Genomic DNA, 23722 nt, shown 5'->3' with positions numbered 1-23722 from the left:
CTCCTATTATCCGTAGGTTTGGTCTTCTCATTGTGTCCTGGATTTCCTGGATGTTTTGAGTTAGGATTTTTTTGTGTTTTGTATTTTCTTTGATTGTTGTGCCGATGTTCTCTATGGAATCTTCTGCACCTGAGATTCTCTCTTCCATCTCTTGTACTCTGTTGCTGATGTTCACATCTATGGTTCCAGATTCCCTTCTTAGGGTTTCTATCTCCAGTGTTGCCTCACTTTGGGTTTTCTTTATTGTGTCTACTTCCCTTTTTAGGTCTTGGATGGTTTTATTCAAATCCATCACCTGTTTGGTCGTGTTTTCCTGCAATTCCCTAAGGGATTTTTGTGTTTCCTCTTTAAGGTCTTCTACCTGTTTAGCTGTGTTCTCCTGTATTTTTTTAAGTGAGTTGTTAAAGTCCTTCTTGATGTCCTCTACCATCATCATGAGATATGCTTTTAAATTGGGTCTAGCTTTTCGGATGTGTTGGGGTGCCCAGGACTAGGTGGGGTGGGATTACTGCGTTCTGATGATGGTGTGTGGTCTTGATTTCTGTTAGTTGGATTCTTAACTTTGCCTTTCGCCATCTGGTAATCTCTGGAGCTAGTTGTTATAGTTGTCTCTGGTTAGAGCTTTTTCCTCAGGTGATTATGTTACCCTCTATCAGCAGACATGGGAGACTAGCTCTCTCCTTAGTTTCAGTGGTCAGAGTACTCTCTGCAGGCAAGCTCTCCTCTTGCAGGGAAGGTGCCCAGATATCTGGTGTTAGAACCTGCCTCCTGGCAGAAGTTTTGTTCCACTCAACAGAGGTCTTAGTATCCCATGGGGGATCCTGTGGGGGTTCTTGAGGGGATCCAGAGACTCCACAGGCAAGGAACCCCAGTGCTGGAGTGGACCAGAAGGGACTTTTGCCCCTGATCAGGCCGGGTCATCTGCTTCCCTAATTAATGCAGTCTCAGGTCCCGTGCAATTGGATTGGAGCAGACACTGTGTTCCACTCACCAGAGGTCTTAAGATCCCGTGGGGGATCCTGTGCGTGTCCTTGAGGTGGTCCAGAGTCTCCTGGGACAAGGAACCCCGGTGTTGGAGTGGACCGGAAGGGTCTTGCATTGAAATACAATTGTATTAGCCAAATCATCATCATTTTGACAAAATTCTTCAGGAAAGAAACATGAAAGAGTAAATGTCGATTTTGGCTGTTGTGTTCAGCAAATTAAATCCATGGGATTAAACCCAGCATTTGGAGTCTGGGAAAGGGCTAAAAGTGTTTGAGAGTACATGTTGGAGCAAAATTATTCACCAGGAATACAAGGAAGAGAATCATGTAGGAATTGTTGAGGAACAAATTATTCCATTCAGTGACATCCAAAGTGACCTATTTCCTCTGTATAGAACATACCTCTGAATAGTTTATTATGATATGCTTATTGATCTAGTTTCCTTCTCTTTTGCTATAATAAAACACTGATCAATAGTAAGTTGAAAAGAAAAAAGTTCATTTGGATTATAGATTATAGTTTATTATCAAGAGAAGTCAAGGTAAGAACTCAAGGCTTTGGAAAAAAATCTTCTAATATATTTGCATTTTCTATGTCTAAAGCATAACATTTTTTACTATGGGCCACTAGGGTTCATGTACATTTTACAGTGAAAAATGAATTCAGTTCTTCTCTAGTAGTCTCCATAATTCTAATTGACACCATATTGTTCAAAATACTTAGTCTAAAATCTTCTCTGATACTTAAGGTAAACCCCTATAAAATTTAAGAAATTGGTTCCAGTGATCCAATGTACAGTTGCATAAGGTAAAAATGTCCATTATAAAAGAAAAGAAAGAGAAACCAAAAAGAAAGATTGGGGCCAAAGTAATGTCATAATTCAGCTGAGAAAATATTGGATGCTGTGTCTCCATATCTAGCACCAAAATCACAAAATGGGGTGACATGATCTCCAAAAACTTGAGTGGTCAGAATGGTTTTGACATCTGTACATGACCTTTGTCTTGAATTGACTCTGGCTCCTTTCTGTACTTTTAATGTCAGAAATTCCATATTATAGCATCTTCATCTTCCAAGAGTCTCTAATGCAGCTTTGTAGAGGAATTTTAATCTAGCAACATGGCTTCTCTGGCAAGAGGTCACATCCAAAGTCCTTAGTCTATATGAACAAACTAGATAGTATACAGACAAACCTTTAATCCCAGGAAGCAGATTTTAAGCAGATCTCCGAGTTCAAGGCTAGCCTGGTATAGAGCAAGTTTCAGGTAAAAAAAAAGAAGAAGAAGAAGAAGAAGAAGAAGAAGAAGAAGAAGAAGAAGAAGAAGAAGAAGAAGAAGAAGAAGAAGAAGAAGAAGAAGATAGGTACAGATATGTTGTTACACATCCCACTCAGGAAGCAGAGGCATGCAGATCTCTGAGTTCTAGGCAGTCAGTTTCATTGAGTCAGTGAGTTGAAAGGCAGTACAGTGAAGTGGAGTTTATGACAGTTCAGTTCATGGAGTTCAGAGTCAGTTTTACAGGGGAAGTTTTACAGACAGATTGCAGACAGAAAAAGCTAGATACACATGAAGACAGAATGACCCAGAGAATGAGAAGGAACCAGGCAATAAGAACTGATAGCTACAGTTATTTTGACACCAATCAGAGCAATTCAGTGAGAAGCTGAGAGAAGCCAGATTAAATCTGTCAGCTTGTAGAGGATATTGAACCAGAACAGCTGAGTTGAACTAGGCAGCTAGAGTTCAGAAAGAGCTAGAAAGGGTGAACTTATTGAGCAGTAAGCCTCCAAAACTACAAATACTTCAGGTGAATAAAAGATACTTTTACACAGACAGTGTTAGCTTTATCTTCACAGCAAAATATGTCAAATATTCAGGAGTTTTCTACAAAGACTCTTGCCACACATTGCCTAGTTTCCAAGGCATTTCTTTGAAATCTTTGGGAAACCTAAATGCTTCCAGAAATCTTGCATTCTCCATGCGTGCAAATGGACATCACATGTGTGATGCCATGTTCAGTCACCATGATGAGCAGTAACTCTTAAATTATTTTTATACAAAGACTACCCTATGTTCTGGAAGCCTCAAAGACTGGAATGACTACAGAGAAAGAAATGCTTTATAAAACAATTTGTAAGTAACTGTTTAAGCAATGTGTCTTGACACTCTATTTTTATGTTTTGGCCCACATTGGATGATTTGTGGAAAATCCCTGAGATTATCTGGGGGCATCTTTTTGAGATTAATATCTACTTTAGCAGGCACTTTTTTGTCCATTCCAACTTTACATTATTTTTTGTTTTGACTAATCTAATACTTTTTTTTTGTAATATTTCCACTTACAATTGATATTGCCTGCCTACATGTGTGCAAGTATGAGACCATGTATTGTTCCAGAAGTAGTCTTTCAAGGTATATATCCTGAAGGAAAGTGACTCTTCATCTCATAAGACAATCAATAGATTAATAGCACCATGTAATATTGAAAAGCTAAAGCTTCTGCATTGAAAAGAACACTATCATTACAGTGGTAGCCTATATAATGGGAAAGTACTTGCACCATTTGTATACCACAGGACAGAATGCACACAGAATTTTAAAAAAACGAAATATCACAATAAAAACTCAAATTCGTCGAGCAGTGCTGGTGCACACCTTTAATCCCAGCACTTGGGAGGCAGAGGAAGGTAGATTTCTGAGTTCAAGGACAGCCTGGTCTACAGAGTGAGTTCCAGGACATCCAGTGCTATACAGAGAAACCCTGTCTCAAAAAAAAGGCAAATTCAATGATGGTATTTTCACTAAGTATCATATTTTTTAATCAGTATAGTCATAGAATTATTAGTCAAACCAATAAGGCAGGAAAAGAAAATTAAAGGTATCCAAATAGAAAAAAAAAAGAAGTCAACTTATCCCTACTTGAAAATGATATGATACTGTATATATTTTTTTAAAAAGTCATCCAAAACAGTGATAGGAATAATTAACATTTCAGCAACGTGTCAGGTTAAAACATTTAGCTCTAAAAATCAGTAGTCTTTCTATAAACCTGCAGCACATACACTGTCAGAGAGATCATGGGCACACTCCCATTTACAATAGCATGCAAAACAATAAAATACCTTGGGATAAACTTAAGATGGAGGTTAAAGATATATACAATGGACATTTCAAGTCTATGAAGAAAGAGATTGGTAAAGACACTAGAAATGGAAAGGTATCCAATATCCATGTATCAATACTGTTAATTTTGTGAAAATGACCATCTAGCCAAAAGGTTCATCAATTTAAAGGTTCCCCCTATCACAAACTCAAGACACACAATATTCTTCCCAGAAACAGATAGAAATAAGCATCCTAAAATTCATATGGAACCAGAAAAGACCCCAGGTAGGTAAAACGATACTGGGAAAAAAGAATACTGTAGGTATTGCTATTCCAGATTTCAAGATATATGATAGATCCACAATAATAATAATAATAATAATTTGGTACTGCTATAAAAACAGACATGGCAGTCAAATTGAATAGAAGACTCAACAAGAGTACAAGTAACTATAGCTATCTGATAGTTACTAAAGGGCTAAGAACATATACTAGAGAAAATATAGGGTATTATGTTGTGGGAAATACTAAATAATAATAATAATAATAATAATAATAATAATATAATAATAATAATAATAATAATAATGAAACCAGCATGTTCCTGCACTTATGCCAGCAACTCTCACCACCAGCGGTCTGGCCAGCCATGTTCGGGCAGGCAATGGCCAAACTGTTTTTATCTCGTAAAGACTCTGACTCAGAGCTCCATAATCTCTCCACACAGCTCATTAGGTTCCCACTGGCATGTCACTACCACTGCAGTCCCTGAGCTTCAAAACCCCCAAAACCTTTGTGGAGTACCTCAGGCAAACACACACTTTGCCACCATACATTTCTCTCTTGAACCCAGACAAGTCATTGCATGAAGGAAAACAACACAAACTTAGTTCAGAAACAACAGTAACTCAATCGCTGGGTGCAACAACTAAAATCTTAACTTGTAAGCCTTATTAAATCTAAATCCTCTGGTGGCAAATCCAAATGGACCCACCATTGAAACTAGGAGACACTCACAGCTACATCTTGTCCTCATGCTATCCCAGTCTAAATAGACCTAACTACCTGCTGTTTCTTCTCTTTCTCCATCAAACATAGAAGTCCCCCTACTCTCCAAGTGCTTGGCTCCTTTATACATTAGGGAATTGGTTCACAAGAAGTCACCTGAGTCTAACTCTCTCCTTGTCCACAACTCATCCCAGGTGAGCGGAATTAACATCAACATACAATCAGCACCAGGCCCATCCACAACAGTATTAAACAAATGATTCTGGGAAAACTTGGTGTCCATATGCAAAAGAATGAAATTAGAGTCACATGTACCACCATGTACAAAAATAAGATGCAGGAGGATCAAAGATTTCAATTGCAACTTGAAACATGAAAACTTCTAGAAGAAACATAAGCAGTACTCCACAAGATAAAGGTATAGGAAAGAACTTTCTGAACAATACCCGATTTGCCCAGAAATTAGTGCCAATAACTGACAAATGAGACCTTATAAAACTAAACAGTTCTGTAAACCTAGGAAAATATTTGAGTGAAGAAGTAATCTGCAGAAAAGAAGATAATCTTTTCCAGCTATATATCTTACAAAGGATTAATATCCAGAAAAACTCAACAAACATAGAGCCTAGGAAATAAATGAACCAATTAAAATAAGTCAGGTCCTCTGTGTATATATAATGGTTTCCAGTGTAGTATTTTTTTGGAATTCCTGAGTGAATGAATGAGTCTCTGATGTTTCTTCCTTCTCTTGGGCTCTTTTCCTTCTGCTGGTTTGTCTTGGGCAATTCTGAAGTGATAGTTCTTCTTGTATCTCATTATATTTTATTTTGTTATACATTTTTCTCTTTCATTTATTCTTCTTTCATATATACATCCTGACTGCATTATCGTCTTCCTCCTCTTCTCTGACCTCCTTTCCCCCACCCCCTTCTACTGTATATCCATTTCACATCCATTTACCTTTATAAAAAGCAGACCTACAAGGATATCAACCAAAAGTGATATAACAAGATACAATAAGACTAGGCTCATACCCTCATTTCAAGGCTCAATGAGGCAACCCAGTAGAAGTAAAGGGTCCCTAAAATAAGCCAAAGAGTCAGACACAGCTCTGCTCCCACTGTTAAAAGTCCCACAAGAACACCAAGCTACATAATCATAACATATATGCAAAGGGCCTAGGTCAAACACATATGGGCTCCCTGATTGCCAGTCTAGTCTCTGAGAGCTCGTATGAGCCATGCTTAGTTGATTCTGTGGGCCATGTTTTTCTGGTGTCCTTGACCCTTATGACTCCTACAATTCTCACCCCTTTTTCCCACAGAATTCACAAAGTTCAATCTAATGTTCTCTGAATCTGTTCCTATCAGTTTGCTGAATGAAGCCATTTTGGCTCAAATTTTGGCTCTCTACTAGGTCTCTGTGCTATTCAGCCTCTCTTCCTGCCCCTCCAGGAAGTGACAGCATTGGGCTTCCTCTGGTGGCATGAATCTTAATTTGGGCCAGTGATTTGTTGGCCACTCACACAAGTTCTGCATCAACTTTACCCCAGCATGTATTGCAGCAAGACAAATTGTAGGTTGAAAGTTTCTGGCCTGGTTGATGTCCTAACCCCTCTGCTGTAAGTTTTGCCTGGTTACAGAAGACTTCCAGTTCAAGCTCCATATCTATTCCCCTCCCCGCGATTACTGGGAGGTTTTGTTGGGGTCACCTTCATAGATTTCAGGAAGTTTCCAGTGTACTAGGTTTCTACCTCATGTCAAAGATCAGCTTTGACCCCACAGGGTAAACTGAAGCAGGCAGCAAATGGGGTTCAGTGCTGAGTGTTGCTGATGGGGTTTGGTCCAGATACTGACATGGGATGTCACCTGTGGCAGCCAATGATTAAAGAAGAATAAGGAGAAAATCAAATATTTGCAGACATACACAGAATGGTTGAAATGAAGACGACTCCAGCAGCTTCACACATAGAAATACATACATGCATGCAGAGAGACAGATGGACATACACATATTCACACATTGAATGCATGGGGCAAAGTTCAAACAAACAGACTCTAAGCATTTCACATATACATATAAATACATAGATATATATATACACAAAGTAGGTAGGTGGAACAAGCTCCAACACACAGCCAGACAAGCAATATATACATATTCATAGAGATTTGATAGATGGAACTGAGTTTCAGCACATACCTATACAAAATTTACACATATACATACACATACATATATGCATATGTGCATGTGTGTACATGTACATAAACATATAGACATATACATATATACACATATGTACATATTTATGTATATACATATACACATATGTAGCTATATACATATACACATATACATATATGCATAAAAATATATATGTATACATATATACATATGTACATATGCAAAATCTGTCAAGCAGTATACAAGGTGATTACATTCTATTTTTCTTCTAATGAATGTTGAAGAAAAAACAGTATGTTCCCCAATACCTTTATATACACATATATGTATATACCTATATATATACATATATAACTATATACATAGTTATATATGTATATAACTATATACATATGTACAAACATGCATGCATATATCCATATTTACATATACACATATATGCATAATATGCATATATTCAAGAATACACATATATACATTTATATACACATACACATATATGCATAATATATGTATACATGTGTGCATATATGTATGTGCATGCATACTTATACGCATACATGTGTGCATATATGGATATATGCACATATGCATATATCACATATATACACATACATATATACACATAGTTGATGGGAGGAAAGAACAATGTTACAACATACTCTCATACAAACCTTACATATATACATACAAACACAGAGTTGGTAGAAAGACCAATGTTACAACCACTTTATTCATTTTCCTATGTCTTACATATTCCAGCAAAATCTTTCAAGCAGTATAAAATTACAATGTGATTACATTGTATTTTGCTTCTAGTGAATGGCTATAAAAACAGAGCATGTTCCCAATACCTTTATAAGAAATAACATTATATAGTACAGGTAAAGGAAACAAATTATTCTCAAGAACCTATATAGATTCATACCTAAGCAACTTGTTATAAATTAACAAAGCATGGTCTGGAGATATGACTCAGCAGTTAAGAGCACTGGCTGCTCTTCCAGACATCCTGAGTTCAATTCCCAGTAAACACATGGTGGCTCACAACCATCTATAATGGAATCTGATGCCCTCTTCTGGCATGAAGGTGTACATGCTGGTAGAGCACTCAACTCATCCATAAAATAAAATAAATCTAAATAAAAAAGAAACCAAAGTGTAAGCAAGCAAGATAGTTTTCTCAACTAGTTTCCAGACAGCAATTTGCATTTACAAAGAAATGATTAATTATTTTATTTACCTTTAAAAGTAACTTCATAAGACTCTTTTTTATAGGTTTTGTTTTTGAATATAGATTTTTATTAGTAATTTTATTTATTTTTATTTTAAATGTTATCCTCCTTCCCAGTTTCCCCTTCACAAACCCCCTCTCCCTCTCCTCCCCTGCCTCTATGAGGGTGTTTCCCCACCTGCCCACCCACTCCAGCCTCAGTACCCTACTATTCCTCTACTCCGGGTCATCAAGCCTCCATAGGACCAAGGGGCTCCCCTCCCAGTGATGCCAGGTAAGATCATTCTCTGCTACATATGTATCTAAAGCCATGGGTCCCTCCATGTGTACTCTTTGGTTGCTGATTTAGTCCTTGGGAGCTTTGGGGGGTCTGGTTGGTTGATATTGTTGTTCTTCCTCTGGGGTTGCAAATAGAATTTTAAAAGAAACAAAAATCTACATATTTATATAAAAATCAATCATCTATTTTAATTCCTCAGAATGCATATCTACTTATCAGTAATTCTTAATAAACCATATCAGGAAGCTGAGGACAAAAATGGGTATAAGTAATTAATCATCACCAGTTGAGCCTTGTTGAAGTCACATCAGCCATTGTTCTTGTTCTCAATCATTAAAAGCTACTAGCTTAACTATTAAGAGTGTGCCTTTCTGAACTTTAAATTGTTCCCTAAGATTTGCTAAATCAGAGCCATTAGTAAAAACATTTTAACCTAGCTTCACTAACAATTTTATTCTTCCAAATGCTTTTAAGGGTGGAGGTCATAGCTAAAAAATCTACATTTCTAAGTTATTGCTTAGAGTAGTGACAGAATCATTAATCTGCTCCAGCAGCAATGCCTGAAAAAGCACAAACACTTTTGTCATTAGTGTAGGAGATACTACCCAGTGAGGGGCTGGTAGCCCCCTTAGAGTTTTTCATACAGTCTTAGATAAAGAGGGATATGAAGGCAACAAGCAGAGCAGAACTCCATAATAGTATGAAGTCCTCAGTAAATGTAGTCCTCAGGAATGTGGCAGTGCTAAATGGAGGGCCACATTCCATGAGTTATAAAGCTGTTTGTTGTTCCTCCTGCATGACCCTCAGCAACATCACCCCTGAAGTGTCTCCCCCAATTCCACTTATCTCTCTTACAGTACTTGCTACCTCCATCCCCATCTGCTCCCTCTTATTCCCTTCCTAACCCACTCTCAGAAAAAAACTGTAAAATCTATTCTATTTTCCCTTCCCAGGGAGATCCTTGTGTCTCCCACTGAAACCTCCTTGTTACTTACCCTCTCTGGGTCAGTGGATTTTAGCATGATTATCTGTTACTTAACATGTAATATCCACTTATCATACATACCATGTTTGTCTTTCTGGGAGTGGCTTACTGCACTCAGGATGATTTTTTCTAGTTCCATCCATTTGCTTGTAAATTTCATGATTTCATTATTTTAAACCTCTGAGTAATACTCCATTGTGTAAATATACCATGCTTTCTTTATGCATTATTTGGTTGAGGGACATCTAAGTTGTTTTCAGTTTCTGACTATTATGACAAAATATGCTGTAAGTATAGTTTAACAAGTATCCTTGTAGTGTGGTGGAGTGTTATTTGGGTATATGACCAGTAGTGAGTATATTTTGATATAAAGGAAAACATTTCATTGGAGCTACCTTACAGTTTCCAGTCCACTATCATAATAAAAGAAAGCAGGGCAGCATGCAGGCAGATATGGTGCTAGAGAAGGAGCTGAGAGTTATAGATCTTGATCCACTGTAAGCAAAAGGGGACAGTGTCCCAATGGCAGTCAGAAGAAGACTATCAACGATACTGGGCAGAGACTGAGCACAGGAGAACTCAAAGCCCACCCCAACAGTGAAACACTTCCTCCAACAAGTCAACTCCTTACTCCAACAAGGCCACACGTCCTAATAGTGCCACTACTTATGCACAAGCATTCTAACATATGAATCTATGGGGCCAAACCCATTCAAACTATCACACCACAACTATGAGATTTTGGCTATTTTAGAAGAAAGGAGCCTATATTTCATATATATATATGAAATATATATATATATATACACACATATATACACATATGTGTGTGTGTGTGTGTGTGTGTGTGTAAAAGGAGCCTATTAATTTGAAAAAATGGACATTGTAGGGGTTCAGGTAGAAGACCTGGTTGTGGGTGGTAGTGGGAGAGGAAAGAGAAGGGTGAAAACAATTTAATTCTAATAAAAATTTTAAAATTTAAAAAATTAATGTAGGGAAAATGAACTACACAGAGTTCTCAAAAGATGAAATGCAAATGGCTGAGAAATATATATTAAATGGTCAACATCTTTAGCCACCAGAGAATTTTAAATTTAGACTAATTTGAGGTTTCATCATGCCCTACTCTGAACAGATAAAATACAAAGGAAAAAAATAACAACAAATGCTAAGCAAAAGGAATACTTCCTCACTGTTGGTGGACATGCAAGCTGGTGTAGTCACCATGGAAATTAGTGTGAATGTGCTGTAGAAAGCTAGAAATAGATCTACAGAATGGTGGTTTGAATATGTTTGGACTAGGGAGTCGCACTATTTGGAAGTGTGGTCTTGATTAAGTACGTGTGACTTGTTGGAGGAACTGTGTCACCATGGAGTGGACTTTGAGATCTTCTTCCTAGCTGCCTGAAGAAACGAGTCTTCTCCTGTTTGCCTTCAGAACAAGGTGGTGAATTCTCAGCTCCTCCTGTGCCATGCCTACCTGGGCACTGCCATGCTCTCACCTTATGATAGTGGACTGAACCTCTGAGCCTGTAAGCCAGTATTGTTGTCCCAATATAAGTGTTGCCTTAGTCATGGTGCCTATTCACATCAGTAAAACTCTGACTAAGACATATATTATATTCCAGTAATATGATTCTTAGGCATATTTGCAAATGCCTCTAAATCCTACGACAGAGAAAGTTGTAAGGTCATATCCACCTCTATCCAACTAAAATAAAAACAAGCAAAAGGAACTATGGAACTTTCCCAAAGAGTGAAATAACCAACACCAACAATCCTACCAAATATGACACCTGTAAACTACAACAATAACTAGCATGGCATGGCACAGTAACCCTTAAATGTGTTGTATTAACACATATAATTTTTACTAACTAACAGCTCTATTTCTTTCTTTCTTTTCTTTATTCTCTTTCTTTCTTTCAGATTTACTTTCTTTCATTGTTTTAGTAGATATTTTCTTTCTCTAGTTTTCAAATGTTATCTGCTTCCTGGTTTCCCCTCTGAAAACCCCCATCTGCTCCCCCTCCCCCTGCTCTCCAAGCCACCCACTCCCACTCCTAGCCCTGGCATTCCCCTTCAATGGGGCATAGAGCCTTCACAGGACCAAGGGCCTCTCCTTCCATTGATGACTGACTAGGCCATCCTTTGCTACATATGCAGCTGGAGTCACTATCCCTGACCTAAAGCTGTACTACAGAGCAATTGTGATTAAAAACTGCATGGTATTGGTACAATTACAGGCAGGTAGATCAATGGAATATAACTGAAGACCCAGAAATAAACTCACACCCTATGATCACTTGATCTTTTTTTTTTAATGTTATGAGATGTTTATTCAATCTTTATACAACAGGATATTAATTGGTATGTTAACTTTTCTGAGCACCTCACCCTTGCACCTCACTTCTGAACCTCATCCTTGCATCTCAATCCTCTTCTATCTATTCTATCACTACTGGTCAAGCTTCCTTTTAATTAACCCATTTGTATTCGTTTGTTTGTTTTTTTGTTTTTTTTTTCATTAAAGAAAATTATTATTTTTTTTTATTACATATTTTCCTCAATTACATTTTCAATGCTATCCCAAAAGTCCCCCATACTTCCCCCCACTTCCCTACCCACCCATTCCCATTCTTTTGGCCCTGGCATTCCCCTGTATTGGGGCATATAAAGTTTGCAAGTCCAATGGGCCTCTCTTTCCAGTGATGGCCGACTAGGCCATCTTTCNATACATATGCAGCTAGAGACAAGAGCTCNGGGGTACTGGTTAGTTCATCATGTTGTTCCAACTATAGGGTTGCAGATCCCTTTAGCTCCTTGAGTACTTTCTCTAGCTTCTCCATTGGGAGCCCTGTGATCCATCCAATAGCTGATCACTTGATCTTTGACAAAGGAGTAAAAATCATCCATTGGATGAAAGGCAGCATCTTCAACAAATGGTACTGGCTCAACTGGTTAGCATGTAGTAGAATGAAAATTGATTCATTCTTATCTCCTTGAATTAACAGCTTCCTAATTGGAATTAAGATCCTTTCAACAAGAGTGAAATCATGCCTAATCCTGGAAACCTAGACAACAATTGTGGGTTAGTAAAGTGATTGATCTTTGAAATCATGCCCTCACTAGATACCAAGCCAACTATCTAGAGGGAGTCAAGTCATGGATCTTGGGGGAGAACCTACAACCACAAGTTTACTAAACCAGCATACCAATCCCCAATTACATTTTAAATGCCTGTTTTATACACACAGATAAATATAGTATACATCATACATCAAGGAAACATATTTTTGTGACAAAGACCATTATAAAAAATGCACAACTAATCAAAATGCAGATCTGTAGAGGCCAATCCCAATAGATACATTTATAAAACATCTCCTGGAACCTTCTGAAAAAGGGGCCAGAATGGTAAGAGCCAGAATGGTAGAGCCAGAGGACAAGTGAATTTGTTGTGACCACCCCTCCTGGTAATGTCAGATGCTGTATCCTTAAAGACTCACCAAAATGACAGCTTAAACATTACAAAACCAACAATAGACATACCAAAGTCGTGAGAAAAGTCCAGAAAAGCTCCAAATCTACAAAAGGAACTACAAGAAACAAGTAAACCTGAAAGTGAGAGAAGCTGGTTTTCCCATAAAGTACACTCCAACAGGTTATCTAATACCAAAATTTTCAGTCCTGAAAACATACATACAAGTTCTATTGTATTATTATACTGATTAAGAATGTTATCTTTAGAAATATTATATATTTATGCATATAACAAGAATTAATAAAATAAAAGAGCCCATGAATTTAAAAGCACTCATCCTGTGTTATTCTATACTTTTATGTGTAGAATGTAGTAAAAATTTTATGCTGTTCCTGGTCTCTTTTTGAATGAATGGATAGGGTAGTCAGTTGTCCTCAAACCATGTAGATGATCTATGTAGCATTTGGCTACTTCTCAAGGATTGAGGGTGTGTCCTTATTGTTGAAGACAGCACACACTTAGGACATATGATTTTGATGATTAAAGCTGGATATGGGATGGAAACCTCTTTCCTGTGGTCTAAGTCCCATGGTTCCAGAAAGTATTATGAATGTTGCTAAGGGAAGGAAGCAATTAAACAGTCCTAACCAGATACAACATATATGAATCATTATAATATCCAGTTTGGCAATGTATATTCAAATGTATAAAACATGGAACTTATACGTTTGTGATAATGAACAGCTGTTTGATTGACTTAATGCCACTGAATAGGAATGAAATCATTTTTGGTACTGGAAAACTAACTAGCTTCCTGGGGCTAGTGAAGTTATAAACATAAGAAGAGAATGTGTTAATGAAAATTTCCTAGACCAGCATAAAATTTTTACTACATTCTACACATAGAAGTATAGATACCACACTTCAACAAAAAGCCTCTGTTTAAAGCAAATGGAGACCTCACAGAAAATAGAAACAAAACACAATGCAGAGATCAGTAGATGATGGTAAGTCCAGCCCCAATGGATAGGATATATTTATATCACAGCTCCTACATCCACAGTTCAGTGAACCCCATGGAAAAGGGAAAGATTGTATTAGCCAGAACACCAAGAAGTCGTCTATGAAACTGTCTCTCTAAAGAAACAGTTGTACAAACATGACCAGATAATTTTAGCATTGGAAGCAAGAAATGTCACTGTATTCCATCTTTAGACAAAGAAACCAATCAACAAATGCTACCGTGGTAAGAATTAGACTTACAAAGGGGTGAGCTCCCATATGGGTTGTCCATTGCAAAGAAGGCTTCTTATGCTCTACCCCAGCTGAAGAGCTATTGGTATTTGATGGTACCTTGTGAACGGAAAGTTATTCTTATCTGAGGTGTGTTCATTGACAAGTTTTCTATACTTTAATGATTAAGCCCTCATTGATACACAGATTTGCAGCACTGTTTAATCTCATTAGGTTATTTTTTAAAGGACTTGGAGCTGGAAAAGTGTGTTACTGAGAAGGGGAAGGTGGAAAGAGGGAGGGGGAGATAATATGATTAAGGTACATTATATGCATTATTTCAAAGAACAATATTTTAAAAGAATAATATAATGCATTTATAAATAAGACAATATAAAAGTTGTTCCTGTCTCTTAGTAGAGATGAAGGAGCTCTAGAAATGGACCATTTAAAGGAAACACTTCAATTGGAAATGTGGAAATATGTCCTAAGAATGGAGTATTGAATCAGATCTAGTAGCCAGAGTGAGAAAAACAACCACTAAAAGGCATGAAATAAACATTAGAAACAAACTGCTTCACATGACAGTTTTATTGAAAATCAATGTTTTCCCTGAAACAAGATTGATATTAAGACCATTTAGTGAAACTCTATAAAAAGCACTTCTCAGAGACCCTACTGATAACAGAACAGGTTACTGCCTACTGTTCTTATCACGGACCCATCCTCAATATTATTGATATACCAGGCCTTTGAGAAATGAGCCTTGAAATAGGGATATGCAATGTACAAACACACATTCATTTTAATTGCAAAAACTGTACATCAAGTTGGGTTTATTACACATGTCTTTCAATCAAGTCCTGAAATAGGAAGACTGTGCACTGAGCTGTAGAGAAAAACTCATTATTGATAAGACCAGACAGATCATTCTTTGCTTCACCAAATGGTAATCTTAACTGTGACAGGCCTACTTTTTAATGTGCCAGGAGGAATCTATAATTTAACAAAATACCATCTACCTTATCAGAGCCATTACATGATAAAACCCACTTCAGAGAGCAAAGCTTCTCTTGTATAATTTGATAGATTTTCTATAAATGTCAGGTTCCAGGAAATAGTTTCATTTCTATGTCAGCAAAAGCATATATGTTTGGCATGAGCGGTTTATACTTATGAAGTGAAAGAAGAAATAAATTTTCCTAGTGATACATCCTATAAAAATGTATATATATATATATATATATATATATATATATATATATAATATAAATGTCAGGTTCCAGGAAATAGTTTCATTTCTATGTCAGCAAAAGCATATATGTTTGGCATGAGCGGTTTATACTTATGAAGTGAAAGAAGAAATAAATTTTCCTAGTGATACATCCTATAAAAATGTATATATATATATATATATATATATATATATATATATATATAATATATATATACATATATATGTATATATATATACATATATATATATTTATATATCTTACTATATACTTCTCTAGAATTCATATTAACTTATCTAAATATTATTTCAAATCATTCCTAATATGAAAATAGAGATCACATAGTACATGAAATGGGCTTTGTGGTTACTTAAGCATGTGGAATTAAGTGTCAGTGACTTTTTTTAATAAAGAAATTTTATTTACATTTTATTTACAATCCAGCCATTGCCCCCCTCCTGGTATCCCCACCCACAGTTCCTCATTCCATTCCTCACCACTGTCCCCAAGAGGGTGCTCCTAGCACTAGGCCTCCCACTTCCCTGTTCTCAAATCTCTCCATGGTTAGGTGCATCTTTTCCCACTGAGGCCAGACCAGGCAGTTCATTGCTGTATATTTGCAGGGGTTCTTAGACCGGCTCCTGTATGCTGTCTGGTTGGTGTCTCAGTGTATGGGAGGTCCCAGATGTCCAGGTTTGTTGAGAATGCTGGGCTTCCCATGGGGTTGCCTCCTCTTCTTCTTCTTCTTCTTCCATCCTTTCCCTAATTCAACCATAGTAGTTCCTGACTTCAGTCTAATTGTTGGGTGTAAGTATCTGTACCTGTCTCAGTCAGCTGCTGGTTGGGCCTCCCAGAGGACAGATGTGCTAGGCTCTTCTCTGTAAGACTATTATAGCATCAGTAATGGTGTAGGCCTTGGTGTCTTCCCATGAGGCAGATCTCTAGTTGTGTGGTCACTGGATCACCTTTCCCTCAGTCTCATTTCCATTTTTATCCCTGCAGTTCTTTTCAACTGGAACACTTCTGGGTCAGAAATTTTGACTGACACCATTCCTCTTCTTGAGGCCCTGTCTATCTACTGGAGGTAGACCCTTCAAGTTCCCCCTCCCCACTCTTGGGGACTTAATCTATAGTCACTCATTGAGTCCTGAGCTTCTCTCACTGCCCAAGTCTCTGGTATTTTCTAGAGGATGTCCCTACCTCCCATCTCCTGAGCCTGCATATTTCCATTCATTCTGTTGACCCTCTGGGCTTCTCTTCTGCCCCTCCACATCTGAGCTTGTTCCCCTTTTTCCTTCCTCCTCACCTCTCCCACCCAATCCCTCCATTCTTCTGCCTCCTATGATTATTTTCTTCCCCCTACTAAGTGGGATTGAAGCATTCTCACTTGGCCTTTCTGCTTGTTAACGTTCTTAAATTCTGTGGGTTTTATCCTAGGTATTCTGTACTTTTTGTCTAATATTCACTTATTAGTGAGTTCATATCATGTATGTCCTTTTGGGTCTGTGATACCTCACTCAGGATGATATTTTCTAGTTCCCTCCATTTGCTTAGAAAGGAAATCAAGGGGACACAAATCATAAAAGAAGAAATCAAGATATACACTATTTGTGGATGATATTATCATGTACTTAAGTAACCCCCAAAAGTCTACCAGATAACTTCTACAGCTGATAAACAACTTCAGCAACATGGCTGGATATAAAATTAACTGAAACAAATCAGTAGCCTTCCTTTATACAAATGATAAGTGGCCTGAGAAAGAAATTAGGGAAACAACACTCTTCACAGTAGCCATGAATAGTATAAAATATATTGGTGTAACTCTTACCAGGCAAGTGAAAGGTCTGTAGGACAAGAACTTCTAATTTCTGAAAAAAGAATTTGAAGAAAACCTCAAAAGATGGAAAGATCTCCCATGCTCATGGACTGGTAGGATTAACACAGTAAAAATGGCCATCCTACCAAAAGCAATCTACAGATTCAATGCAATCTCCATCAAGACTTCAACATGGTTCTTCACAGACATGGAAAGATAAATTTTCATTTTCATATGGAAAAACACAAATCCCAGGATAGCAAAAACAATTCTTAACAATAAAAGAACTTCTGGTGGGAATTACCATCCTGATCTCAAGCTGTACTGCAGAGCGATCATGATAAAAACTGCATGGTATTGGTACAGAGACAGACAGGTCAATCAATAGAATAGAATTGAAGACCCAGAAATAAATACACACACCTATGGATGCTTGATTTTTGAGAAAGAATCTAAAACCATACAGTAGAAAAAAGAAAGCACCTTCAATAAGTGGTGTTTGTCTAACTGGGGGTCTATATTTAGAAAAAGTAAAAATAGACCTATATTTATTACCTTGCACAAAGCTCAATTTAATGACTTTTATGACTAAGCTGAATCTCAGTTACTACATTCTTTCGAGAAGAATGAGAAATTATATGTAGCATTTATTCTGTACCTTTATCTTTATAGTGAAAATGGCACAATGACATGATAGTATCATTGTGCTCCTGACTTTAGTGTTTCCTAAGACCTATACAAGAACAAGTCAGTCAATAGACAAACATAAATGTGGAGAGGAATCATTGACAAATGTTGACTTCTGGGAAAAAGCAAGCCAATTTTTTAAGGGTGTGGTCCCTGATATGTTGACCATTCAACAAGTGGGTGCTGTACACCAAGAGGTGTATGGGAAGCACAAATTGGACTCTGTGGATTATTTTGAAAGAAAGGACGACATGAAGTTTGAAAGGGAGGGGGATCTTGGCAGAGTTAAGAGGATGAGTAGGGGTAGATAGTATCAAAATACATTGTATATGTGTATAAATTTATAAGAGTTAATAAAATATTGAATTAAAATATATAGTAACAGGATATATTTTTATAGAAATAAGTGTTAAAGTAATATTTATTTCAGTTAAATGGAAGATCATTGAAAACCATTATGATACCTCTGGATCTGAGGTTTCTCTTTTTTTTTTTTTCTAATAAGGAAAACAAATTGATGAAATAAGTCAATCATCAGTTACCAAGAGAAATCTGACTTAAAACAAAATAAGGTAAATTTTAAAAATGAAATACTATAAAAATTATCACTAGTTGTGGCAAAGTATGAAGGTGACTGAATTAGATCTCTTTGCAGTACTTAAGTACAAAAGTTATTCACCCACCAACCAGCTTTACAGAAGAGCTAAGAGAGCAAGGCCATATATTCTATTACACACACACACACACACACACACACACACACTTGTATTCATATATATATATATATATATATATATATATATATACATATATATAATATGCATATATATACTTGTATTCATATATACTTATATTCATATATTATATATGCATATTTGAATCATATATGTATATTTGAATTATATATTCACATATATATATATATATATATATGATTGACAGATTTTACAATAGGAAGGAAAAATATTGAAGGACGCTAGAAGGAAAGAGTTCCTGTCAATTAATTCTCCTCTGATACCAAAAATATAGTAGGAAAAATAATTTTCTCACAAAAGATAAGGCAAAGGAATTAAGTTCAGACTATTGAGTTTGAAACTCCGTGTCCGATCTACCATAACTAAAACAACATATTACAATCAGTGATTCTGTACCTAGCAAAACTACATGTTATGAACAATGGGGTGAAAATGCACTCAGACAAAGGAAAGATAAAAGCATATTTATTCAAACCTGTCTTAAAAGCAATACTGAAAAAAAAAACCTTAAATATTAAGAGAAACCATGAAGAAAGACAAAAATCATCAAAAGCCATAAACCTTACTGATAGTTGTAACTTAGCAACCTTTCAATAAGGCAGTGAACTAGAATCTGACTTAGAATGATTCCATTAAAGAAAATAATTAAATTAATTTGTAATAATTAGATTAAAAAAGAGTAGAGGTTATTCCAAGGAAAGAAATAGGAAGAAATTCTGATGATTACAACAGATATGTTTAAACAGCTGAAAATTCCAGAGAAAAGGATGAGTAGTCCTTACAGTAGACATAGAAAAATCAGCACTAGCTATCCAGAAACATACAGCTTCCTGTCAGGAGGGAAACACCAAAACCTGTTCTCAAAGGTAAGAAAGATGGCTCTTCTAAAAGAACCTGAAAGTCTTAACATCAGGACAAGTCCACAGAATCCACAAGGAGGGACCCATGGCTCCAGCTACATATGTAGCAAAGGATTATCTGGCATCAGTGGAGGGCAGCGGGGAGGGCTTGGTCCTGTGAAGGTTGAATGTCTGAGTATAGGGGAATGCTAGGGCTGTGAGGCAGGAGTGGGTTAGTGAGGGAGCACCCTCATATAAGTAAGGGAAAGGGTGGATGGGATAAGGGGGTTCTGTGGGGAAAACTGGGAAGGGGGATAACATTTGAAATGTAAATAAGATAACCAATACAAATTTAGAAAACAGAAAATTCTATACTCCACAAAATTGGAAAATCTATATGAAATGGAAAATTTTCTCAATAGATACACTCAGTAATCTTAAATTGTGATCAATTACATAATTTAAATATACCTATAATTCCTAAGGAAATAGAAGCAGTAAAAGTTTCCCAACAAAAACAGCCCAGGGGCAAATGGTTTTAGCACAGAACTAAACTTTCAAAGAATTATCACCAATACTGCTCAAATCATTCCATAAAATAGACACAGAAGGGATACTGTCCAATTCATTTTATGAGGCCACAGGTACACTGATACTTAGACCACACAAATATACAACAATTAAAAAGAATTACAGATCATTTCCCTTATGAACATAGGTGTAAAAATACTCAATAGAATGCTCACAAACTGAATCCAAGAAAACATCAAAAAGATCAACCACCATGAAAAATTCGATTTCATCTTAGATATATAAGGATGATTTAACATATTACAGTCTATGTAATCCATTATATAAATAAACTGAAAAACAAACTGCATAGTCCTCTCATGAGATATAATAAAAGGCAACCTCTTCATCACTAAAGTCTTGAAGAGAGATCAGGTAGCTATTTAACGAAAATTCATGGCCAAAATCAAGTTAAATGAAGAGAAACACAAAGCAATTCAACTAAAATCATAAACAAGACAAGGCTATCCATTCTCTCCATATCTATTCAATACAGTACTTGAATTCTATCTATAGTAATAAGACACATTAAGGAAATCAAGGAGAGGCTAGACACACTATCAATAGGACAAAATGGCAGCCTACAGAATTGGAAAATATCTTCACTGACCCTACCAAGCACTAATATCCAAAATATATTTTTAAAACCTGAAGAAGTTGGATTCCAACAAACCAAATAACCCAACTAAAATGGAGTACAGATCTAAACAGAGAATTCTCAACAGAGGAATCACTAATGACTGAGAAACATTGAAAGAAATATTCAACATCCATTGTCACCAAGAAAATGCAAATTAAAACAACACTCAAATTCCAGCAGAATGGCTCAGATAAAAATCTCAAGTGATAGCACATGCTGGTGATGATGTATAGCAAGGGGAACACTCCTCTTTTGCTGGTGGGAGTACAAACTGGTATAACCACTTTGGAAATCAACTTGGTGATTTCTCAGAAAATTGGGACTAGTTCAGCCCTCAGACCCATCCATACTACTCCTGGTCATATACCAAAAAGATGCCACACTATCCCACAAATACACTTGTTCAACTCTTTTCATAGCAGCTTTATTTGTAATAGAAACTGGAAACAACCTAGATGACCCTCAACTGAAGAATAGATAAAGAACATGTGATACATCTACACAATGCAATACTATCCAGGTATTGCAATGAAATTTGCAGGCAAATGAAATGGATAAAACTAGAAAATATCATCCTGAGTGAGGTATCTCAAATGCAGAAATACACATATCTGGTATGTTGTTATTTATAAGTAGATACTTGCAATAACATATAGGATAACCATACTACAATTTACAGATACAAAGGCACTAAGTAATAAGAGGTTCTAAGGGAGGATGTGTGAATCTCACTCAGAACAGAAAACAAAATAATCATCAGAGGTAGATGGAGGAAGGGAAATGGGTGGGAGAAGGGTTGAAGGGTGGAACAGGGATGCGGATCAGATGTGGGGAAAGGGGATGTCTTAGGGTTTTACTACTATGAAGAGATACCAAGACAAGGTAACTTTTACAAAGGGAAACATCTCATTGGGGATGGCTTACAGTTTCTGAGGTTCAATCCATTATAATTATGGTGGGAAACATGATAGTATGCAGGCAGACATGTTGCTGGAAGAGAGTTCTTCATCTTGATCCAATGGCAATCAAGAGAGAATTTTCCAAATTGAGTGGAGCTTGAGCATAGGAACTCAAAGCCCACCCCCAACAGTGGAACATTTCCTCCAACAAGATCACTCCTATGCTAACAAAGACACGTCTCTTAATTGTGTCACTCCCCATGGGTCAAGCATTCAAAATGTTTGTCTATGGTAGCCAAACTTATACAAACCATGACAGGGGCTATGATTGAGGACTGGAAATGATGAGGGCAATTAAAGGTGAGCATCTTTGGGAGTAAGTGGAGATGGGGGAGGTTCTGGGGAGTCTTTGGGATGACCCTATCTGAGACTCCTACCAGCAGGCAATACAGAACTGAAATATTCACCTCTGGAGTCAGAGGGAACTCCCAGTGAAGAGTGGGAGATATCAACCTAACCAGAAACTCTTCAACCCAAAATTTGTCCAGACTACAAGATGCACATGGATAAAGATGGAGCAGATATTAAAGGAGTAACCAGCCAATGACTGGCCCAATTTGAAACACACTCCATGTAAAATTGCCAATCTGTGACACTATTAAGATACTCTGTTATGCTTGCAGACATAGCATAATGGTCTCCCAAGAGTTTCATCCAGCATCAAATTCAAAAAGATGTAGAGACCCACAGCTAAATATCAGGTGATTTGGGGAGTCTTGTAGAAGAGGGGAAGACAACAGTGAGCTAGCCAAAGGGGTCAAAGACACCACAAGAAGAGCCACAGTGTCAACTAATGTGGGCCAATGTGTGATCACAGAGACTGAAACACCAAACAAAGAGTATATACCAGCTAGACCTAGGCCCACTAAATATTTATAGCAGATATATAGCTTGATCTTCATATATGCCCCCTGATAATTGGAATAGAGGATGTCGCTGACTCAATTGCCTGTCAATGGATCCCCTTTCTCTAATAAGACTATTTACTGGCACCTCAGTAGAGGAGGATGCTCTTAGACCTATGGTGACTTGATGTCAGAGAGTGGGGTGATATCCAAGGCGATCTTCCCCTTCTCTGAGTAGAAGGCAGAGGGGTAATGGAGGGCAGGATTTATAAGAGTGGGACAAGGAATAGAGGAGGGACTTGGGGCAGCCCCCCTCAAAAGTGTACCAGGGAAATTCTACAGCTGATAAACACATAGAGTCTAAATAAAAAATTAACCCCCCCGAAAAATCAGTATCACTCCTATATACAAATGACAAATGAACTCAGTAAGAAATCAGGGGAAAACACCAATCACAATAGCCTCAAATAATATAGAATACATTAAGGTAGCTCTAATCAAACAAGTGAAGGCATTGTATGATAAAAATTCATGTCCTTGCCCTTCCAGTAGGCACCAGCACAGGGTCACCTTGGGCGAATAGTCTGAGGACACCCCCAAGGTCCCCACAGGACTCTCCATTAGATCTTAGGACCTCTGGTGAGTGGAACACAACTTCTGCCAGGAGGCAGGTTCTAACACCAGATATCTGGGCACCTTCCCTGCAAGAGGAGAGCTTGTCTGCAGAGAGTACTCTGACTACTGAAACTAAGGAGAGGGATAGTCTCCCAGGTCTGCTGATAGAGGCTAACATAATCACCTGAGGAACGAGCTCTAACCAGAGACAACTATAACAACTAACTCCAGAGATTACCAGATGGCGAAAGGCAAA

Source organism: Mus caroli, chromosome X (assembly GCF_900094665.2).
Source record: "Mus caroli chromosome X, CAROLI_EIJ_v1.1, whole genome shotgun sequence".
Lineage (NCBI taxonomy): Eukaryota > Metazoa > Chordata > Mammalia > Rodentia > Muridae > Mus > Mus caroli.
The sequence above is the reverse complement of the archived record's forward strand: the minus strand, read 5'-3'. Positions refer to the sequence as shown.